We start from the raw sequence: 24444 nt of genomic DNA, 5'->3' as shown, positions 1-24444 counted from the left end.
TAAATGTGAATTAAATTTCTCTTCTGCATATTCCGACTATGGGCGTTTAATACTGTAGCGAATAAAAGGTCATTTACGCCGCCACTGGCTTGCTGTCTGGTTCTGGGAAATTTATAAAATTCTAAAATATAGCTCCGTTTGATATCCCTTATCTCAGTGCCGGCTATGAGTCTGACAAATAGGCACTGATGAAATTAATTAACACGGAACTCGCTGCCACTGCTAAAATCTTAAATTTTTCTCGCAGTCGACACGAAATCCATTAACTTTCTCCTCTCATGCTGACGAAGAAATTTGATCAAAAAATGTAAAATTTGAATAAACGTCTTTGAACGTAGAGCAGCTGTCAACGACCAACTTATACAAAACATTGCAGTGTGAAATGTTACATCACGCTCAAAACCGTAATCAGATTTTACTTTTTCTCGTTGTGTATAATGCAACATGACAGTAAAACTATATTTATTAAACTATTGTCATATTACGAATTGAACTGCTCCAAAAGGATTGGCAATGTTGCTGTTTCCATAAGCATTTTTCTAATCAGGTTTTTGGTGGATGGCTTGTTCTAGTGAAAATCTCGCACAAAAAACGGGGAGAAGGTGGGAGGTAAACCTTTTGTACATCAACAGCAAACCGCCCGCTCGGGTACACTCCAAAACACAACTTCACGCTGCCGTTCGTTTAAAGGTGATGAAGCGGCTGGCACATACAACGAGAGGGTCAGAATTCTCTTTAGAAAATGAACACGGTACGTATTGTGGCCTTACCGAATGAAATATTCCAGTGTGAAAGAACGTACAAGTCATTAATTTACATACTTTCAACTGCCAAATTACGGTTTTTAGTTAGTATTTTCTCAGGTGAGAAGATAAAGGTTGAGTACATAAAAATATAACATCATTTATTTAATTATTCAGGTAACAGTCTCTACACATAGTTTTTACCTTATGTAATTCCCTTTCAATTATATGTTTTGCAGTTCATTCACGGTACGGTTTTTAGTTAGTGTTTTCTCACGTGAGAAGATAAAGGATTCAACCTTTATCTCCGAGCACTATGGGACTTAACAGCTGTGGTCATCCGTCCCCTAGAACTTAGAACTACTTAAACCTAACTAACCTAAGGACATCACACACATCCATGCCCGAGGAAGGATTCGAACCTGCGATCGTAGCAGTCGCGCGGTTCCGGACTGCGCGCCTAGAACCGCGAGACCACCGCGGCCGGCGATAAAGGTTGAGTACATAAAAATGTAACATAATTTATTTAATTATTCAGGTAACAGTCGCTACACATAGTTTTTACTATATGTAACTCCTTTTCAATTATATGTTTTGCAGTTCATTCATGGTACATATTGTAACGATACGAGCACTTCAGTTTACCAACCTTTACGACATTTGATTTATGTACACTGGTATATACGTTCCAACACATCAATATCTGAGATATACATCAAAAATACTTTAGCGTCAGCAGTAATGTGTATGAAACTTCCTGGCAGATTAAAACTGTGTGCCCGACCGAGACTCGAACTCGGGACCTTTGCCTTTCGCGGGCAAGCGCTCTACCAACTGAGCTACCGAAGCACGACTCACGCCCGGTACTCACAGCTTTACTTCTGCCAGTATCTCGTCTCCTACCTTCCCAACGAGATACTGGCAGAAGTAAAGCTGTGAGTACCGGGCGTGAGTCGTGCTTCGGTAGCTCAGTTGGTAGAGCGCTTGCCCGCGAAAGGCAAAGGTCCCGAGTTCGAGTCTCGGTCGGGCACACAGTTTTAATCTGCCAGGAAGTTTCATATCAGCGCACACTCCGCTGCAGAGTGAAAATCTCATTCTGGAGTAATGTGTATAATTTTTTTTCATACACTATTTGTGTTTTTTTATTATTTTTCTTGTCGCATATCTCACTTTAATTAATGGTAATGATAGTCATTTTGGCAGCTAGTATGGCAATTTTGTAGATTATTATTACTTCTTAACTGCAGCTAACATATTTCATTAGTGAATATAAGCTGTTTTTACAATGTGTAGGTCCTTAAAGAGATGTCTCAAAGATGATCTCAGGTTAGACCATAGATCATTATTCTGGTACTCTTTTACCTAATGTTTCTAAAAGACGAGAACGTTGTTGCATACACGTAGAATACGTGAAGCTAGTGATTTGTTTGTCTGTAACAGCTCAGACGACTGAAAATGGAAATGTTATTGACTCTGGGTATTCCTAGTGCTACAGAATGTGTGTCTTGCGCTTCACATTCTCATAATGTATTCACCCAAAAATTTAGATTCCATTCCAGTTCTGAACTTGAGAGTATTTACAATTTAAATTATTGGTGTTATAACCACTGACGCCAGAGATGAATGCACTGTTTTTTCTTTTTTTTTCAAGTTAAAGAAGAAGCAGTTGATAGAATCCCGTTTAACTATGAAGGGAGAATCAGCTAAAATTTGTACTTTTTGTATTTCATGAAAACATAGCCGTAAGGAAGACTGTTTTCGGCTTACATTATCTAATGAAAATTACACCTGCACCTATTAGTGGGTCTATCAATCTTTCGCCTTTATGATGCCCTGAACTCTGCAGGAGACACTTTCAATTAAGTTTCTGAATGTCTATGGAGGAATGCCATCTCGTTCTACCACAGGAGACTAAACCAGAAAAGATAGCGATTTTGGACGTTCTAACTCATCCATAGGCTTCAGCTCGGGACTGGACAGGCCAGTGAGTTTCAGGAATGCTGTTGTCCACAAATTACTGTCACTCAAATGCTGCTTTATTACAGGATGTATTAGCATGCTCATACAATCATCGTCTCCAAACTGTTCCTGTACTGTGTTCAGTACAGAACGCTGGAATATTTGTTCATATCCTTCCACGTCCAGCGCTTTCTTAAGTAAGGGGACCACACCGCAACCATTAAAAACACTTTGAGGCTGCAACATCACTTCCTACGTACTTCAGGCTTGGCTCTGTGCATGATGGCAGGTAAAGTTCTCGGGATATTTCTCAAGCCCAAACTCTTCCAATGGATTCCCAGCGGATATCGCGTGGTTGATCAGCCCAAGTCAATTGTTTCCAGTGATGCACTGTTCAGTGGGATCGCTCTCTACAGCACCTCAAGTGTCACTTAGCACTGAGTATAGAAGTGTATGCCTTACGAGTAGGCTTTTCGACCATTCTGCCCCAAGCTTTTTAACTAATTACGTACAGTCACTGTGCTAGCTGCACCTCCGGTAGTACTTTGCAAGTCACGAGTGACAGCTTCCGTTGGTGCCATTGCTTTATAACTACCCTACGCAGTGCTCAACGGAGTACCATTTTCACAAAACTGCACGAAGCAACAGCGTATCGCGTCGACTAGGATGTTACTGAGAACGGCGTAAGAGAAAGGCTTCACGAATGTCCCATGATTAGCGCGGGACTTGTCTCGATTCATGACATATGCGACACCAACGTGTTATACTTGATGTCCACTATACAGAAAATCGTTCACATGTATGAAGGACACGTTGTGGAACCCTATTTAATTTATTTGTTTGTATAGTACGCAACGTCGATGTCAAAAACAATGAAAGAACATTTACGTCCTACAAATTCAAATTTTTCGTAATTGATTTTAGTGTTAACTATTTGTCAGGGCTGAAATGCAGAGAGCGGGAGACGGGTTCCAGCGCTTGTAGTGTGTCGTGTGTGGTGTTAACGCTCTCGCAGTAGAGAGTACCATTTCGGCGGCATCATGTACGCGCGCCGGCCAGGAGGAAGGACAGTGGACGGGCGGAAGAGGCTGTATTAATTACGATTGCCCTTCCCTGTAATTAGCCGTGGCCCCACAAGGTGCTACCGTCTTCAACAACAGCAGCAGTTCTAGCAACACAGATTTGTCGTCGGCTCCGAATTTCGTCGCACGCACAGCACTGAAGTAAGACTGTTCATTGGTAGAAAGTATTAACGGCTAACCCAGCAGCACAACTGAATGTGATTTGATTAATGAACTTTATTTAAATAATAATCAGTTAAATTCAGGACGATTGTGTCCTCATTGCCCCCAGACATTGTTACGCAGCAGGGTCCTTGTTCCCTTTTTTCCGTAAATGCTAACCGAAGTTTGAGAATGTATCACTGGAAAAAATCCAGATCTAAAGAAAATGCACAAAATAAGAGTGCTGAAGTTTTTGTTATTTTACATATAGCTTGGAGCACATGGCTGTTTGGTTTGGTACGTATTCTAGTATTTAATTCTGTTCAAGTCAGTAAAAAAATGGTCAGCTTTTCAGACAATAATATGAAATTCAATTTGAAAACTAACAACGGAATGGTCAGACTTTGTCATGCCGAAACATGTATTGATTTTTTTAACACTGTTATTTAACTGTGCAAAAGGTCCGTTTGCAAAATTGTAGCTGCTGACATGAACTGGAATTCCCTAAAAAAAAACACGAACATGGCTGTGTTTCCTGCTTGGCGCTTGCAGTGACGGCTGGCCACCCCTGGAAATGGCGAGTCGGGAGCGTTGTGCGCATGGTCGGGAAGTGCGGCCGTCGTACCGCGGCTTTCACTAAAGAGGAATATCGCTGCAAGGTTTTGGTGGAAAGGGGGAACGAATATTCGTTTCTGTGGCATGCACGACCTTTTAATTTCTGGTACGTATTTCGAAACATACCGTCCTGAAACTGGTTAGAGATATGAAAGATGTTCTGTACATGTTCATCTATACTCCGCAAGCCACTTTACGGTGAACATTCAATCTCGCCTCACAAGTGATGGCGAACCCTGTAAATGTTTTGCTGCTTGCCATAGAGATATACCACAGACGCCAAATGAAGCAATCAACAGAAAACACGCGTGAAGACTATGTGTTGTGTGACATGGTTGTTAATCTTCTAGACGAGCATTAAATGGCGTAGACATGTGGCTAGAAACAACTGGAACACTCGATATTGCAGACTGTGACTATACAGACGGCGACGACATCGATGAAAGTTGCACTCATGAAGACTCTTCGAGTGATAGTGCCACGTACCATCATCAATTATCTCCGAAAGTAACACCAGCAACTACAATTACCTTATCAGACAAAGAAAAAGCGGTGACGTATTGGTTGAACGAAAGTGGTAAGAAACGCCTACGTGTCAGTACTGTTCAAAATAAGTATCGCTTTGTCCGTTCTGAACGTGAATTGTATAGATGGAAAAAGCAAGTTGCTCGACGACGTAATAGTCGACTGGAAATTGCGACGGAGATAACTGCGGGACTTTTTGAGTTATTTACCGATGCCAGACAACAGTCATTTGGTGTGAGCAATACAACTTTGAGTGACTGGGCGTTAGAGATTGCCAACGCGATAGGCGCTAAAGAATTTACAGCTTCTCAAAGTTGGATTAGTCGCTTCAAAAGATCACATAAAATTGTGGCAAGAAAAATAACAAAATTTGTATCGAGAAACAGGTCGGAAAATGAAGTGACACAAGTCGAAATGATATAAGCTTTTCTTACGAATGCAAAAAATAAGATCGCTAGTTTTAGTGAATCATACGTGTACAATGCAGATCAGTCAGGTTTTCAAAAAGAAATGCATGCGAAAAGAACACTGTCATTCAAACGGGAAAAACATATTAAGTCGATTGCACAGTCCACGACTGCACTCACCCATTCATACACTATAATGCCCATAATTAGTCTGGATGGTTCACTGCTGCCTAAAATTTATGTGTGTCTTCAAGAACCAACTGGACGTTTTGGACCACGTGTCAAAAGAACAATGTTCTACACAAACAATCTTGTGGTAGACGCATCGAAGTCTGGAAAAATGGAAATGAAAACGTTACACTTTTCATGCGTCATGCTTTTTTTCCGTTCTGCGGGAACAAATCTCTTCTCCTAGATTCGTGGTCAGGTCATAAAAGGTCTGATTCATTAAAAGCTGTATTTCGAGCCCACCGTGACAAAGAAGTAGAGATGCTTCAGATTCCACCCGGCACGACCAACGTAATTCAACCCGTAGACAGAGAATTTTTCCGCCAGTGGAAGGCATTTTACAGAAAACTAACAGAGAAAATTATTGTGTGCTGATCACTGCAATTTCCTGTCTATCACCGTGACAATATTCTCAAGCTGCAATCAGTAGTACATTATCTATTTTCCTCCCCACGATTTCAGCATTTGATTAAATATGCGTGGCACTCCTCGAAATATGCTGATATTAGGCCTGATTCATTCCTAAAACCAGCCCAGTTTTGTCTATGGACATCTAACAACGTCTGTGATTCGCAGGGCTGTCATATGTCGTCTTTACTTGTATGTTCTTGGTGCACAAAAAACCTATGTTTTGAACAATGTATCAATGTTTCGCATTTTTGCGGTAATTACAAGCAATAAAATTTGGACGTGTTCTAAACCGTATATTTATTTGTGTCTATTTCATAGCTATTTGGAAAGAATGTCGTAGATAACATATCAGCCATATTTGTCAACGAATGTTTAATTATCATACGATCGCTTTCACTGGGGGAATCAGCTCTCTCACCGCTGTGGCAAGAGAGCGGCGCGTAGCTAACGCCACCTTGTCCCTAGATGGCGTTGGTATAACGTAGCGAGAGAGGTCAGGGTTGTACAAGAGGCAGTTATAAGCGTGAAAACCATGCGACAATAATGTCTTACTTCATAAAATTGTTTACAGACTTCCAGGTCATGTCAGCAGCTAAAATTCTGCATACAGACTTCTTGCAATGTTAACTCACAGTGGTAAAAAAAGCAACACAGGTTTCGACATGACAAGTCTGACCATTCGCTTGTAAGTAGCTGCAAAGTAAAAAGTGCTTGCCTTTCTCTAAATTTCTTTGATGACGATATGTTGAGGTCTCTGAAAGTCATTGTTCACGTAACGAAGTTCAATACTAACATACAGTTTAAGTGAATATTTTCAAATCATTATCGATTGCCTTTTTCAAAATTTAATGACAAACTTAACGTAAAGGTGACTTCTCAGTTTTCTTTATCATTACATACTCACTTAAAATTAGTGTCAAAAAAACGTGACAACTTTCAGTTGCCACGTCAGCGTTTAATAATAAATGTTTTTCTGATTTTGGATGTAAATCGCCCTAGTGGGCTGGCGACCGTAATTATTTCCTTTTTGTTCATTAGTGTAACTTTTGGATTCATAATCAGTGGTACCCCTTTTCTGTCCAGTGTTGTTCGTAAGTAAATGCGCAAAATAACTTTCATTTTTACAAATTGTAGCCCTGTTCGGTTTAATTACTTTTTATTTTTAGCAGAATTTTCTATCAGAAAGATCGGTTCTACACTTTCCCCCTACTTATCGGTATTAATTCTTCGGGAACCATGGCCTTATCCAATTAGAAAAATTTCATTAGGTACACATGCGATCCACGTTCATATTTGATATCGCAAGCAGGATAGGCCGAGGTTACAACATGACTCTCAACCTGTGCGGGAATAACGCTAGTACAGTGCGAGAACTAGGGAACGCCAGGACGAATGGAAGTTGGGGCCTGCCCTGGAGGTGTGCTCGGATAGCCGAAGTGATTAAGGCGACAGCTCGCCACAAGCGGGACTTCCGGGTTCGAATGTCGAGTACGTTTGGTTTTAACTCGTACTCGCACTCACCTGAATCACTATTAGTAACAAATGTCATGTCATGGTCCACGATAAAATACATCGTGCTCTAATACACAACGATCGGAAAACGCACTGCATTAATTTATGTCTGGAAGTGACGCCCTCGCAATGGCAGGTCAATTTCATAGTATTTTGACGATGTAGCGTGTCTGGTGCGGACTTACCTGATGAACATGAAAATGACGAGGGCGTTGCCGACGACGCCGACGGCCATGATGGCGCAATAGGTGCCGGCGAGCAGGTAGTGCGAGGTGTCCGTCTGCGGCGGGTACTGCAGCCACAGGTCCGCCACCAGGTCGAAGAAGTCGTCGGTGAAGACGCCGCGCGACCGCCACAGCTGCACGGGGTACAGCTGCTGGAAGCGGGCCAGAAGCGCCGACCTGTTGAAGGCGCGGGGCGGCGGCAGCGGGGGCGGCGGGGGCGGCGCGGCGGCTGTGGGCTGCACCCTGCTCTCGGGCACCGCCTCCGGTCGGAAGCTGCCGGTCGCCGACGGCTGCGGCTCGCGGTCGTTCGCCTCTGTAGGGTCGCCGACCGCCGGGTGGTCTCCAGGTGCTGCGTCTACAGTGGTGATCGTCGTCGGCTCTGGAAGAGCACGGTGCCGGAGAGTAGACACCGACTCGGTAAAAGGCTTCCGGCATTTCCCCAGCTCCAGAGACCCACACGTAGTCCCTTCTTCTTGGGACGTTTCACCGGTCTGACGTGTAGTAGTATCATAAGTGGCCTCTTCTGTGGAGCCTGGCCCATTGGATGACGGTATGAACGATTCGGTAACTTCATCCAGGGGAGGGCTTTGGCGAAGAGAGTCATTCGTCACTGACTGCCCACCCGCCTCGATCGAAGCTGCATCTGTAAAGAGAGTCGTTTCATACTCTGGAGAACTGGATGAGGACCTGGCTATGTCTGCATTGCTGATAGAGCCATAATCCTCCGCACTATTGCTAGTTGTAAGTGGATCCTCCGGGAGAGCCTCTGTAATTCCTTCACTCCACGTCGATGCTGGTTGACTGGTGGTGAAAGGTTCAAGCACGTTACTGGAACCGACTGACGGCATACCTCTTGTGACATTCAAAGAATAAAGTTCAGTTGATGTCTCGTCATCATCTTGCATTTGGTAATCCAAATTGACCTCATCACCGTTTCCAAGAGAACCATCGTGTGACGTGTTCGCATCAGAGGCATTAGAACTCTGCAGAATAGAATACGAGTTTCCCTCGCTATCGTTCCATGACGTACTAGAACTAGGTGACCCGTCGTAGTAAGTGTAATAGTTCTCCGTTGTACCAGTCTCGTCGACACCCTTCCTGTTGGAATCATTACAAGTCACTGGCTGAGATCCACGAAGGTTGCTTTTCCAATTCGTATTACCTTCGTGTGTCGAGAAACCTGTAGTAAACATATTACTTACCGTAAATGTTATCTCAGCTTTTCCTGCTGACAGTCCATTACTTGAGGGCAGTTTCGTCGTCTGGGGAGTACTCGTAGTCTGCTCCGTGCCACTGCTATTTTCTCCTGTGGTGCCAAAGAAGGAAAACCCTTTGGACTGCGCCTGTGTTGCAGCAGGTATTGGTGTTGTAGCCGAACGAGACGTTTCTCTCTCATGAGAGTCCGCTTCGTTAGTGGGAGATGGCAAGGTACCAAGCACGATACTGGACAAGGACACCGTTTCCCTACCTTGGGGCACTGTACTGTTTGAGAAGCTGGTGTTTCTGCACCGATCACAACATTTGCACTCGGAACAATCGGATGACGAACAGAAACTTGTAGTCACCCCTGAACTTGTGTCATTGTATTCGACGTAAACTTTGATGGTTTCCCAGAGATCAGTACCAGATAATGGGTCACTTTTATCGTCTTCTTGGTCCGTGAGAATCTTCGACGTTGGCGATGCCGTACCACGCCTGTCATGCTGCACGGTGGAGTATGTCGAAGACTCTGGTAGTATAGGATTGCGGCCACTTCCAAAATTACCAGCGGATCCACGTGGTGTAACGCTTTGTACCTTTTTAGATACACCAACGATACGTCGAGCGATGAGTCCCAGGAGCGTAGCAGTGGTGGAGACGCTAGGTTCGTTGTAGCCAGTGGACAGGCTACTCTGGTCGTCAGTAGACGGCGCGACATCTGCCGAATTCGTCGGAGCTGTATCGGATGCTCCTCTGTGGAGATCCCGCCACTCGTGGCCTCTCTTAGGCCCAACCGATACACTCGGAGGCAGTGCTGGTAACTTGTGGGCGGCACGGCCGACGCCAGGTTCGATGGTAGGAGATCGCGGAGTGGTATCAGAGAAGTGACTTTCGCTAAGCGCGGGAAGTCCACCGACATGGTCGTTTCGCGGTATGGCGGCTGCTGTAACGGAACTGGGATACGCGGTAAGGTAGTGAGGCGTCGTTCCAGAGGGTATCCACCACTGGCGCCCGCTCCCTGACCGAGCGTCGATTTCGCGACCGCGGAGCCGCGCGGCGGTCCCGAAGACCAGCAGCAGCAGCAGCAGCAGGGGGGTGGCGGCGCCCCGCATGGCCGGACGCTACTGCCGGCGCCCGCCTCCCGGCGTCGCGACGCCGCCGCCGACGCCGCTCCCGCGGGCATGCGCGCCGCAACAGGCGGCCCGCCACCCCAGCGCCACGGGGCGACGCCGTCTGCGCCACCCCACTCTTAAAGCGCGCCACCCTGGCCGCCCTTGCCAAGCGCTGCTCTTAATTTACCTACCCAGCCGAGCGAAACCTCGTTTTCTTGTCAGTTATAATCTCGTCCATCTGCTGAAGGGGATAACAGACTCGTATGAGCAGACTCGCTTAAATTTGGTGAAATCTTCTCGAGTTGGCGTCCGTGTCAAGGCGTCGTGTTATCGCAACGTTTCGACAACTTTCCTACTCGCCATCTTCAGGTGAAGACTTCGCATAAAACATGACAATTAGGAAACTCATCGAAATGTTGCAACAACTCGACGCCACAATGTGTCTAATAACCCAAGAAGCTTTCATCAATGAAATTCCCTGAAAAAGCGTGCATTTCCATTCAAGTTATTTCTATTAAATTATTTCTTGGAACCGTGACCCAGAAATAATTAAATGTCGTCAATTTCCCTTCTTCTTTTAGAGTTCCTACGCCAGTCGGTAAAAAATGAACCTCATTGGATAACTTTGTTGTCAATCTGTCTGTCTGCGTGTCCGATCGTTAAGATCCCTTTTTTCTCAGGAACGGGTAGAGGTACCAAAATTAAATTTATGTCGCATACTAAGGTCTCCGATCCCTTGGCGGTGTGAAACATTTAAGCTTCTAAGTCAATGCGGTCAAAGTATACGGCCATTTACGTTACATAACTTCATACTCGCAAATTCACTCATCAAAACTTATTGGGTGCATCTTGTCGACCGAGAATCATACAATTCTGCAAGAAGTAAGTTTTCACAGTACACGTAAGCAAAAAATATAGCCATCATCATACACCTAAGGTTTAACACATTGTAGGGGTACTTGCACATAGAATATAGTACATGGTAAATAAGTATAAACATGAAAATACAAAAGGACAATAAATTCGCAAGTCTTTCAAGCATAGCAGTATGGTTCCACATTTCGGCAAACAGGAACCGATGGTGACCAGACATTGCAGGAGGTGTCTGGTAGTGTTGTATCCATTCGTGAAACCGAAAAAGGTGTGACTGATACGCTTTTCTACACCTTAGTCGGACCGTCAGGATGTGACCAGCACAATATGATGCAGATGCTTCCCAAACAGCCTGTGTTAAAAGTATGATGCCTTGTAGTGTTCGTGAGTCTTCTGGACCATCGACTCTTCTCGTGTCAGAAGTTAGCAGTCAGCAAAATGGCTCTGAGCACTATGGGACTTAACATCTGAGGTCATCAGTCCCCTAGAACTTAGAACTACTTAAACCTTACTAACCTAAGGACATCACACACATTCATGCCTGAGGCAGGATTCGAACCTGCGACCATAGCGGTCGCTCGGTTCCAGACTGAAGCGCTTAGAACCGTTCGGCCACCAGCGGCCGGCAGCAGTCAGCACTAAGTTCACTTTGACATAATCTTTGCCTTTATATTTGCAGATATCTTTCCTTTATCTGTTCCATTTCTCTCTGATTATTAATTTGCTAACATTTAGAATGCATGCAGCTGCTAATGCCGCGTAATCTCTCGCTGCATCATAGACGGTTACTTTGGCTAACTGGTTTACTCTTCCATTGTCAGAAACACCACAGGGTGTTTTTACGCAGCACATGGTAAGTACTGCCTGATTTTTGATTGTAATGTGCAGTGTCAGATTTTTATGTCTTAGGAGTTCTAGCGCAGATGTGGAGTCAGAAAGGGTAACGAACTAATAGCTTAAGTGCTTCTCAGGGTATTGAAGAGCTCGCTGTACAGCTGAAAGCTTGGCTGTCACGATCGTTATTTCCTTAGGGAGCTTGAATTTCATACCAAAATGACATCTGCTACACCAGTAAACACAACCACATCCATCTCCACTCTTCGGTGTGTTGATGTGGGTGAATCTTGTTTTATTGTATTTGGAGGGATACTCCGTCAAAACACGATTATTTGAATTACCGCAGCCAAAGTTCAGGCCAAATACAAATTATGATTTCAATATACTCTTACGGTAATCTACTTCAGAGCAGAGCAATATTTACCCAGACGAGCTTCTTTTGAGAAATGGACTAGTATCCATGTATGTGGAGGCACGAGGAGGAGTATTTTGTTGATCCAGGGTCTGAACATGCAGCTCTACCAACTTAAGATATACTCTGGTAAGCCAGAACATTATTACCACATGCCTAATAGACGGTAGGTCCATTTTTGTCATGGATAACAGCGGGAACGCGTCATGGCATGGAAGCAATAAGGCTTGGTAGGTCGCTACAAATTATGATTTCAATATACTCTTACGGTAATCTACTTCAGAACAGAGCAATATTTACCCAGACGGGCTTCTTTTGAGAAATGGACTAGTGTCCATGTATGTGGAGGCACGAGGAGGAGTATTTTGTTGACCCAGGGTCTGAACATGCAGCTCTACCAACTTGGGATATACTCTGATAAGCCAGAACATTATTACCACTTGCCTAATAGACGGTAGGTCCATTTTTGTCATGGATAACAGCGGGAACGCGTCATGGCATGGAAGCAATAAGGCTTGGTAGGTCGCTGGAGGGAGTGGGCGCCACATCTGCACACACAAATCACCTAATTCCCGGAAACTCTCGGGAGGTGCGTGATGAGCTCTGATGCCACGTTCAGTCTCATCCAAGATGTGTTCGGTGACTTTCAGCTATGGCTCGTTAGCACACCAATCGGAATCTGCCACTGTGTTCCTCGAACCATTCCATCACACTCCTGACCTTATGACATGGAGCATTATCTTGTTGAAAATGCCACTGCCGTTGGGAAATACGATTGTCATGAAGAGGTGTGCGTGGTCTGTAACAAGTGTACAGCACCCCTTGGCCATCAAGGTGAACTGCAGGAGCTTCACTGGACCCATGAATGGCCTCGTGAATGTTCTCCAGGGCATAATAGAGCCACAGACAGGCTGTCTCCGTCACACAGGACAGGTGTCAAGGAGCTGTTCCCATGGAAGGGGATGAATTCGCAACTTCCCATCGGCATGTTGAAGAAGGTATCAGAATTCATCAGACCATTCAACATTCTGCCGCTGAGACAAGGTCCAGTTCCGATGGTCACGTGGCCATTTCATAGTTACCGATGTCGTGGCGTTAGCGTTGGCACATGAATGGATCGTCGGCTGCGAAGGCCCATTGCTCTGTGTGTTCAGACACACTTTTACTCTGACCAGCATTAAAGTCAGATGTTAGTTCGCCACAGTTCGCCGCCTCTCGCGTTTGACCAGCCTGCCCAGCCTACGACGTCCCACATCTGTAATGAGAGGTGCTCGCCCAACTCCACGATGTCTGGATGTGGTTTCATCTTGGTTTCACCACGTGTTGAAGACACTCACCGCAGCACTCCTCAAACACCCGACAAGTCGTGCAGTTTACGAAATGGAAATGCCGAGCCTCCGAGCCATCACAATTTGCCCTCGGTCAAACTCAGGTAGATCGCGCGCCTTCTCCATTCTACAAGCGGACATCACCCTCACTGATACTAGATGCACCGTGCGTGTGTCTGAACAGCAGTCATTCCTAGCAGGAGACGCTGCTACCGCCTGGACGGGTTTATATTGACAATAGGTCTGCGGTTATAGTGTTCTGGCTGATCAGTCTAGATGCCCTGTAATACCTTGTCTCGTCAGAACTGCAAAAGTTACAGACAAAAAATTTCTCTCGTGTAATTAGCGATATAGATGCAGACTCGTTTAACTGACGAAAAGAGCGTTAGGTGGTGTAATGAGATGTAATTTTTGTTTCAGAACTTTTTGTAAGCGATTGTGGAGAGCCATTTAACTACCTTAGACAGAGAGCGACTGAGCCGATTGATTGCACCAAAGTTCATCGAAACAAGTCCACTTCTACACTATGCTATTGGACGGTATTAGATGTCCAAGTCAGTTCCATATCTGTCAGTGAGCTTTGAAGAGAGTACAATGCTTTTCCCAGCTTTTGGTAGGGCTACTTTGGCGAAACCTGCTAGGAACTTTAATCTGCATCTTCCGGCTGACCCATTGAGGAGCTACTCGACCGAATAGAAGCGGCTTCGGCCAAAGAAAACCATCATAACGACCGGGAGAGCGGTGTGCTGACCACACGCCCCTCCTATCCGCATCTTCAGCTGAGGATGACACGGCGGTCGGATGATTCGGATGTGCCACTTGTGCCTAGAAGACGAAGTTTTTTCTACCGGCTGACCAGTTGTAAGTTCAGATATGATGCGACTGATTGATCTCATGGGTTGCTGTAGCACGTGCTCCACGTTGACCTGGCCTTAGTTTTGTCAGTATATGTCTGCGGGAAACTTCAACTTCACCGATCGACTGCGTGTACGCAATTTGTGACAGTGTACCCAGCACACGTTTTGTTCGAGGACAGGTGTTTATAAAATATTTTTAACATGGAGACCAATACTAGTGGGTGATTAAAATTAAAGTATATCTACTCACAAAGGTCCAGTTTGTGATGTAGTTATCCTATGGCAGCGAAACTTGGTACATATGCTAATGAGTTAATGCAGAATCGATTTACGCTGGAAAAAAACTAGCTCCAATTTTGGTCAACAGGTGGAAATTTGGCACTATGAATGCAAGAAAAACGTACAGAAATGTTTCTATAAGTAGTGTACTAGGAACGGGACGCGGGCAGGAAAGGTCAAACAAGTGAGAAGGGAATAATGTTGAGTTTATTATTAACAGCCGCTTACACAGTTCGTTAAGTATGAACTTCGGAGACGTCGACGAGATGCTGTATCCGTAAAACGACGTCATCAATACTTGGTCGTACGATTTCCGGTTGAATCTAAGCATTGTGTTCCTTTATACCGGCCTTCAAATCAGATAGAGACCGAACGTGTCCGTGTTACGTATCCTAAGCGCCAAAAGTTACAGGGATTCAAAAATGTGTGTGAAATCTTATGGGACTTAACTGCTAAGGTCATCAGTCCCTAAGCTTACCCACTACTTAACCAAAATTATTCTAACGACAAACACACACACCCATGCCCGAGGGAGGACTCGAGCCTCCGCCGGGACCATCCGCGCAGTCCATGACTGCAGCGCCCCAGACCGCTCGGCTAATCCCGCGCGGCTGCAGGGCGTCGGATCAGGCGATCTTGCAGCCTCTGGAGATAACACGTTCGTGCAAGGTTGCATTGAGCAGATCTTTCACCGGCCGAGCGACATGAGGTGTTGCCCCATCTTGCATGAAAACAATGGTTTCCACACAGTCACGCTCTTCCAAGGCAGGAAGTACATGCTGTACTCGGAGGTCTCGGTAACTTTCAGACGTCATGGGACACCTGCCAGGCCCTCTGGGTGCATTCTTCTCAAAGAACAACGGACCGAAAATAACGGTGCCTGTGAATCCACATCACACAGTCTCATACGGCGAGTGTAATGGTTCTTCGCGCCCAACACGATATTCTCTCAGTGCAGCGCCATACTTACTGCCATGCACACAAAACTGCTCCACTAACAGCACACAGTCTATCTTTCTCGGTAGCCATACTGTTCACTCAAGTCATGACTTGTCAACTGACAGCATGGATGTCATACCGACATAAAAACAGAGTACAGTGCCAGATTTGCACCTGGCGCCCGAAACTGGAACTGCTTTTTTCAGCGTAAATCGCATTAGCATATCCACCAAAGTTTCGCAGCCAGACGATAAATACAGCGCACACTGGGTCTCCGTGAATAGCTGCACTGCAGTTATAAACAGTTCGTTTTTCTGTAAGCAAACGGTGTACTTAATTCCACGCCTAATAATAACGCACTAGCACAGTTACAAACATCTTAAATACGCACGTTGATGTAGCGCTACCCAGTCGTGTAAAGGAGATAGAGGATGCCCCACAACGAAAGCCTACTCTTCAATACTTCAGAGTGTGGACTAGCACTCGTATTCTACACTTTAACTTGATAATTTACCATTCGATTTTCTACTAAATGTTGCCGATTCATTTCTCTGGCGACTAAGATATAAGAGAATAAAAACACAAAATTATTGTAAACTTAGACATAAAATTTACGTTTCGTCATGTTAAGTGGCTAACGGATGACCAGCAAAGAACCTTTTAGACCCGTAGCTTAAATAGTTACCCAACAAATAACAGCAAAACACACTAAACTGTTCGTTCAAATCTACTTGTCAAGATATGTGAAAAAGAAAATTTATGTCTGCTTCGGGCACTTTTTATTGCGATGTATAGATGCAGTTTTGTTTCCTGTTAATACTAGCGGATAGAAATTTTATACTTTTGTCGGATCTCACAGTGATTGTGGTACCAAGCGCAATTTCCTGGTGCAAAGGGGCTACTTACACACATCAAAAAAAGTTTTGCATCACCCCGGTTCGCAGAATTCCTGAAGATAGACGTTCACTGTAGATATTGTATCAAAGACACAGTCCCTTTGACTGTTCAGAGATGTCACTAAACCCGGCCAAAGATATAAACAACCATGCATGAGCAGCGCCTATTAGACGGAGGGGTCCGATAGCCGGTCAGTTCCAGTCATTCCACCAGGAAGGAGGTACACGGCTCGTGTTGTCTGCAGTTCAACCATGCCTAGACGGTCAGTACCACGGTTCGACCGCTTCCGCATTGTTACTTTGTGCCTGGAAGGGCTCTCAACAGGGCAAGTGTCCAAGCGTCTCGGAATGAACCAAAACAATGTTGTTCTGACATAGAGCAGATACAGAGAGACAGGAACTGTCGATGATATGGCTGGTTCAAATGGCTCTGAGCTCTATGGGACTCAACATCTGAGGTCATCAGTTCCCTAGAACTTAGAACTACTTAAACCTAACTAACCTAAGGACATCACACACATCCATGCCCGAGGCAGGATTCGAACCTGCGCGGTTCCAGACTGAAGCGTCTAGAACCGCTCGGCCACACCGGCCGGCTGTCGATGACATGCCTCGTTCAGGCCGCCCAAGGGCTACTACTGCAGTGGATAACCGCTGCCTACGGATTGTGGCTCGGAGGAAGCCTGACAGCAACATCACTATGTTGAACAATGCTTTTCGTGCAGCCACAGGACGTCGTGTTACCACTCAAACTGTGCACAATAGGCTCCATGATGCCCAACTTCACTCCTGACGTCCATGGCGAGGTCCATCTTTTCAACCACGACACCATGCAGCGCGTTTTAGAGGGGCCCAACATCATGCCGAATGGACCGCTCAAGATTGGCATCACGATCTCTTCACCGATAAGGTCGCATATGCCTTCAACCAGACAATCGTTGGAGACGTGTTTGGAGGCAACCCGGTCAGGGTAAACACCGTAGACCCACTGCCCAGCGAGTGCAGCAAGGTGGAGGTTCCCTGCTGTTTTGGGGTGATATTATGTGGGACCGACGTACGCCGCTGGTGGTCATGGATGACGCCGTAACGGCTGTACGATACCTGAATGCCATCCTCTCACAGAAAGTGCAACCATATCGGCAACATATTGGCGAGGCATTCGTCTTCATGGACAACAATTCGCGCCCCCATCGCGCACATTTAGTGAATGACTTCCTTCAGGATAACGACACCACTCGACTATTTGGCCCCCGTCGAACAAGCCTTGATTGAAAAGGGCTTTTTATGGACGACGTGACCCACCAACCACTCCGAGGAATCTACGCTGAATCGCCGATGAGGAGTGGAGCAATTTGGACCAACAGTACCCTGATGAACTTGTGGTCATATGCCATGACGAATACGAATAATAAGGGCGGAAATGGTGTTTATGTTGATCTCTATTCCAATTTCCTGTACAGGTTCCGGAACTCTCGGAACCGAGGTGATGCAAAACTTTTTTTGATGTGTGTTTTGCCGATGACCGTATGAAGACAAACCTTAAGTTGTGAGGGTGTTCGCCATTAACAAAATTGTATTGCGTTCCTGGACTCACATTCTGGGCGAGTATAGTTAATACCCAAATTTGGTTGTATTTTTTTTCTTTTAGTATATTTTGCCGGCCTCTGTGGCCGAGCGGTTCTAGGTACTTCAGTCCGGAACCGCGCGACTGCTACGGTCGCAGGTTCGAATCCTGCCTCGGGCATGGATGTGTGTAGTGTCCTTAGGTTAGTTAGGCTTAAGTAGTTCCAAGTCCTAGGGGACTGATGACCTCAGATGTTAAGTCCCATAGTGCTCAGAGCCATTTGAACCATTTTTAATATATTTTGCACTGTAGAGCCCATTTTCTTTTCTAGAGTGGCATTCGTTTTTATATCTTAAGGTAAATGCAGGAGTGTACGCACCTACATCTACTGTACTGTGTTAGTCATCTTTTAGGTTGTGAGGGAGGATACTTCGAGCGCCACAGTCGTGCCATGTACTCTGCTCCAGATGAGTAAAGCGAGGAGAAGAACATAAGCTTCAATTTCTCCGGATTTGCCGACATGGTCATTTTCCGTGCTATTTTTGGAAATTAAAATTGTAGTTCCTCTGAAAAGGTCATGATCGATTTACCGTGGCATCGTTCCCCAATCCGACTTTGTGTTTTACCTCGAATGACCTCGCTGTTGAAGGAACGTTCAAGTTTCTTCCCCTCCTTTGTATTCCCTCCCTTAAAATAACTTTCTCTATCTTTCCTATAGAGTGACGTCGGTTTGCAGTAATTTTAAAAAAAATGCTTTTTTCCATGCTACATGTCCAATTTATTTATATGATTTGTGCACCCAGACGCGTTGCGCCTTATTTGCAAGACATCTTCTGATGGTGTCCTGAAATATTACTCGACCTTTTTTTTATTTTCACATGTAGATTATCTTTGTACATATATGTTATAGATTTAAAACAGTTAATAGAAGCACTGGACTCGCATTCAGGAGGACGACAGTTCAATCCCGCGTCCAGCCATCCTGATTTAGGTTTTCCGTGATTTCCCTAAAATCGCTCCAGGCAAATGCCGGGATCGTTCCTTTCAAAGGGCACGGCCGACTTCGTTCCCCGTCCTTCCCTAATCCGATGAAACCGATGACCACACTGTCTGGTCTCCTTCCCCAAAACAACCAACCAAGGTAATAGAAGTTTTCCAAATAAAATGGATAGATACTTAACACAGTATTGCTTCTAAGTCAAACAGCTTTCTCTCATATAGCAAATGATTCAAAGCTTTGCAGTTTTAATTGTAATCACTCCGTTTTCGAAATATAGCACTGTAACAGCCATTTTCTTTGTCTAGAGTGACATTCGCTTCTGTAAGGGTTGCTTAGTTCCCCATTTTGGCTTTCAGTTGCTTTTTGTGTGACTGTATGTGTGTTAATGTACGCTGTGTATAAGTGTGTGTGTGTGTGTGTGTGTGTGTGTGTGTGTGTGTGTGTGTGTCATCTTTTTATTTTTATTTATTTACATATTTCAGTTAGTTAATATTTACTTACTGGTTTTATTCATTATTTTTTATTTTTCTTTTTTCATTTATACACTTAAGAGAGGAATGAGATTTGTGATTATCTATTGGGATTTCTGTCTATTATCCGATCAGTCAGCGCGAACACTGAATGGTTAGTCATATTAACTTGGTCATTCAATAGGAGTAGTAGCTTCTTTTCACCCTTTGCTTTGTACATGAGATAATTTTATTGTGAGGTTAAGAGGTGCCTCTCAGTATTTATTCTAACTATTTTAATGTCTCTTTCTCTTGTAGTGGATTTGTGATTATCTTCTCTTAAATGTTCTGCAAAAGTTGAGGGGCATGTCCCATATTTCCATGCTATGATATGCTTTTTTTATCAGGCATCAAATGTTCTGCTGCTTTGTCCTACATAGGTTCCAACACATGTCGAAGAAGGTCTATTGGAAGTTTGTTATTTGCATATCTAGAATGTGTACATACTTTCGGTGTCTCAGACGCTAAGCGAAAATTTGGAATCATTATTCGCGCGCAGTCTTTGGTCAGATTACCTATGGCACTGGAAGATATGCTTGTTTTTGTCATCGCTGCTTGGTAGCGAGGAGCGCGGGAGTTCTACAGTTAGAGGAGTAGCTAGACTGACGTCGAGCAAAGGACTCGTGGCAATGTAGACGTAAAGTTAAGTGTATCTGTGTTTAAGTAAAATAATTTGTGTCTGAATATAGTGAAACAGCAGAGAAAGATTTGATTAATGATTTAGAATGAAATGAGATGTAATGAGATTAAGAAAGGGTATGAAATGGAATGACAGTTTTTTTTATTTATTGACACTGCACTCTCGAGTAATTAGAATCATTATTGAATGAGACATCCACATTAGGGAACTTAAGATGTTTCATTAAAGAATGAGTCATTTTCACTGTATGGTATTTTTTATGTTTGTCAATTATTTGTCTAACTGTTATGAGAGTAAGAGTCTGTTATCAATGTCCCCGCCGGTCATGTTAATGAGTGTTGAAACATGAGTTCCATACAGTTAATAATATGTCAGATAAATTAAAACAGTTTGTTAAAGGAATATTTCACCTAAGAGCACTGTCCACAGCCTCGATCTAACTCATTTTTATTTAAAATTTGTCTCACTCTGTGATGTGTATGAAATAGTGTACTTGTTGTCTGGTGCATTGCAATAAGCTCTCAGCAACCGCAGTCAGCAATTTGCAGCTGGCGCACGAGAGCAGCAAGCACCTCATTTCAGAGCTGTTAACATTACGAGGTAACATATTTCCATTTCAGGATCAGTTTGCTACGAAAGTTATCAAGGCACAGGAACCATTTCGTGAACAGCACAATTAGTCAAATCATTAACGCGTTAATGCGATTAACGGTGAAGTTCACGATTTAATCAATTTGCACATTTCTACAAAGATTGTAAAACATGGAGAAATTTCGTGTTGTATTCTCGCAGGCAAATATAGTTGGCTTCTCTCGCAGTTGGCAACACACAAAGCAACCAAAGCTAAACAACAGTAAAGTTGTAACCAACCAACCAAGCCAGCACCAGTTCTAAATCGAACGAAAATAACTATTAAAGGAAATTTTCGACGCGTTACATTGCAGTTGGTATATTCTTGCTTTCTATCAGATGTCTGTGTCTTTTTTGCTATTTCTTGAATGTACTTCTGGAATTAATTGTCTTATTTTGAATGCTGTTTTCGTGCCTTGTCTTTTGAAAACGTCTGTTATTTTGTACATACCACATACAAACCGGAAATAGTTGGAAGCAAAAACTCAGAAAGTTGACAACAGTGATAGAAACGAATGTCACTCTAGACATAGGAAATGGCAGTTACAGTGCTATATTTCGAAACCAGAGGGACCACAAGGAAAACTGCAAAACTTTCAACCAGTTTGCCATACGAGAGAAAGTTTTTTGGCTTAAAAATAATGAATTAGATGCTGATTTTTAAGTACCTTTCCTTTTATTGTAAAAACTTCAATGAACTGTTGTAAACCCATATCCCGTAAGTACAAACAGCAATCCATATGTGCAAAAGACAAAATTGTGCAATAATTTCAGGACATCCACTGAAAATGCCTTTAAATAAAGCAAAATGCGTGTGGGTGCACAAGTTAAGTAAAAAATTTTCAGAATGTCATTATGATGTGTATTAGGCTACGTGCTCAATCGAACGAGAAAAAATTAAGTCAGGAACTTCTGCAGCAAGGAAAATGCGTTTTTCTTTTAAACTACTGCAGTTTGTACACAGCTGATGCGGAAATGGGCACCACAAGAAACTTATTAAAGTCGTTTTGTTTAAGTGAATTACCACTGTATGTTTGACAAATCTGCGTTGTTTTATTCGTAATGGGACATTAAAAACTAAATTTATAAATTACTTTACATCTATTAATCAGTACATTTATTACGAGATATTTTCTTCACTAACATCATCAAAGTGTATCGAATATTTACGCTGATGAAAAATATTCATAAGTTTGTACTGTGTTCAAAAAGTCTAATACTAAATGCGTTTCGAGCAAAGAATAGTTTCCATATTCCAAAAAGAATATTATAAATTTTCTGGCGAAAAGGGGGAAAAACAGTAGAATTCTATTGCAGTAATTAGGTCTCGTCGAGATTAAAAGCTTCACAAATTAGATAAAAATGTGAAGAGCCCTTGCAGGTCTTTAAAAGCGAATTGATGCTGTCCTGGATACTTAAAATGCCGTCCATTGTTCGCGAGGAAGTGCCATTGTGAAACGCATCGGGGTTTCTCTTCCAGGTCTCGCTAATCTCGTCAATTAATCAGCTCTCCGTGTTATTCAGAAATAATTTACAATACAATGGAATCAATGAGTGCTGAATCATCATTATCTGCATTTCGTAGTACCATAGACACATTAAGGTATGCTTCGAAAAACTGTACCGATGGCCTATTGTTAGGAGGAGGGGCGCAGGACAACAGAAACTGCAAATAAAATGCGTGCTAAGTTTAAAATACGCTTATTTGCTACGACAAAGTATAAAGTTTGACGGGGGAGGGGAAATAATATTAAATTAGATGTTTCAATCGCTTATCAGCATTAATTCCAAGCGTTTTCCTCTTCTTTTTGGCACTTGCATAACCAAGATATTTTCACCACCTTTTGTCATTGTGTTACTAACGTGCTTGCTGACTTTTCGTAGACGGTCGTGCACGTTTCAAGAATGATTGTTTATGTCGCCTATGTTAAATCCCGTCTCGCATGTTTACTAGTTGTTCATAGTAATTTGACCTTTTAGGCTAATTTAATGTGCACTTAATTATGAAATGGATAATTATGATTTTGTGCGTTGGCTTGTCATTTACTTTGGTTTTTATTAACTTATGCTCTTATTTATATTTCTCCTACCTTTCCTCTCCTTTCCATTTCAGTCTTCCTTCGTCTCTCTTCCTCCCTCTTCCTTCGGTTTCACGTACTGCTTCCCTTCTGTAGATACATACATAATGAAGAGCCTAACTTTTTCACCTCAAATACCTTTCGACTGAAAGATATTTATGATCTGTTTACACCTAGGCGAATAATATCACGTCATCACAAAACATAAATCAACACTTTTCCCAACTTCATTTATCTCAAAGATACAGATATCAATTTGTTCTTTTTTTTTGTAGGTACTACGGATTTTTCTCGTACCAGAATAGCATACCTGCATGAGCCAAATTAGGTGATATTACGTTGTCTAAGTGCTTATGGAGGTTGTGGCGGCAGGAAGCTACAGTAGGTTTGGAGCGGTAAGATTGTGGTACCGAGATAAACACAATCTACGGCTAACAAATTTATTAACGGCTTCAGCAAAAAATGAAATTCTATCCAGAGGTCCACAAATTTCAGAATACAAATTTTTTACACTATAAAGAAACGACAACCAATGTAAACCTCATTTTAATTTCACCGTGCGTCCACCACTTCTCTAAATTTTTTAGCAAGTTGCTCGAAACAGAAAACATTAACGGCTTTCCAAATTTAGACTCAAAAGATAATGATTACCAATGAAAGTACAGTACAAAAGAACGGTCCCTTTGCGTGCTCAAGAGTGGCTAACGCAAAACCGATATCTTCTTTACCTGAAACACAAAGCAACACTTTTCAATACAACCAACACACAGTACAGTTACAATTAAATCAGGTTGGTGACAGCGCCGGAGCGCTAAGCAATGACTTCGGTAAGACAAAGTAATTATCTCATCAGCACAGGCCTCGAGGTAACAAAATTAGTGGTCGAGTTTCCTTTCACCACGGTGCTTATGAGGTACTGCTCTTGATTATACACGTAAAGTGTCTTTCGAATTGCCACGACTTCAGTAACAAGGAAATGCTAAAAGAATTTATACAGGCGTCAAGACATACACAGCAGTAAGACGGCGAATAAAACAACTATCTTAAGGACGCAAGCGAAGAACGACACATCTGTGCACATACACATAAAACTTCCAGGAATGCTAACAGCAGCCTAATATCGGAACTCTACCATGTTCCAAAACAACAACAATCTAGCGTGCACACGCTGAAGACGGCGTCGTTAAAGCACCGAAAAATAGGTGGCAGTGTAAGATAAGTAATCCAGCGGCAAACGAATATCCAAACAGAGTGACACACTAATCACTATACAGTAAGCCGTACTCTGAAACAGAGTAATCACAAGAGTAACACAAAGTTACCCACTGAGAAGCTTGAATGGAAAACAAAACATACCTTCTTTTCCCGCTGGCGTGTTCTTCCTTATGTGAAAACTTGCTGCTTCCAAAGCCATCCATTGCCCAATGCTTCATCTTCTTCACT

The 24444-nt window shown here is 43.4% G+C and overlaps 2 non-coding genes across 2 annotated transcripts; one reads left to right on the top strand and one right to left on the bottom strand.

Moving 5' to 3' along the window:
• Positions 1 to 1518: 1518 nt before the first annotated feature.
• Positions 1519 to 1593, bottom strand: Trnas-cga (transfer RNA serine (anticodon CGA)). The gene has a single exon. It is a non-coding gene; the product is annotated as a tRNA-Ser (tRNA).
• A 106-nt stretch (positions 1594 to 1699) lies between these two features.
• Trnas-cga (transfer RNA serine (anticodon CGA)) lies at positions 1700 to 1774 on the top strand. Its single transcript has one exon. It is a non-coding gene; the product is annotated as a tRNA-Ser (tRNA).
• The last annotated feature ends 22670 nt before the right edge of the window (positions 1775 to 24444 follow it).

The sequence above is a fragment of the Schistocerca cancellata genome, chromosome 1, assembly GCF_023864275.1.
Source record: "Schistocerca cancellata isolate TAMUIC-IGC-003103 chromosome 1, iqSchCanc2.1, whole genome shotgun sequence".
In the NCBI taxonomy this organism is placed as follows: Eukaryota; Metazoa; Arthropoda; class Insecta; order Orthoptera; family Acrididae; genus Schistocerca; species Schistocerca cancellata.
The sequence above is the reverse complement of the archived record's forward strand: the minus strand, read 5'-3'. Positions and strand labels throughout refer to the sequence as shown.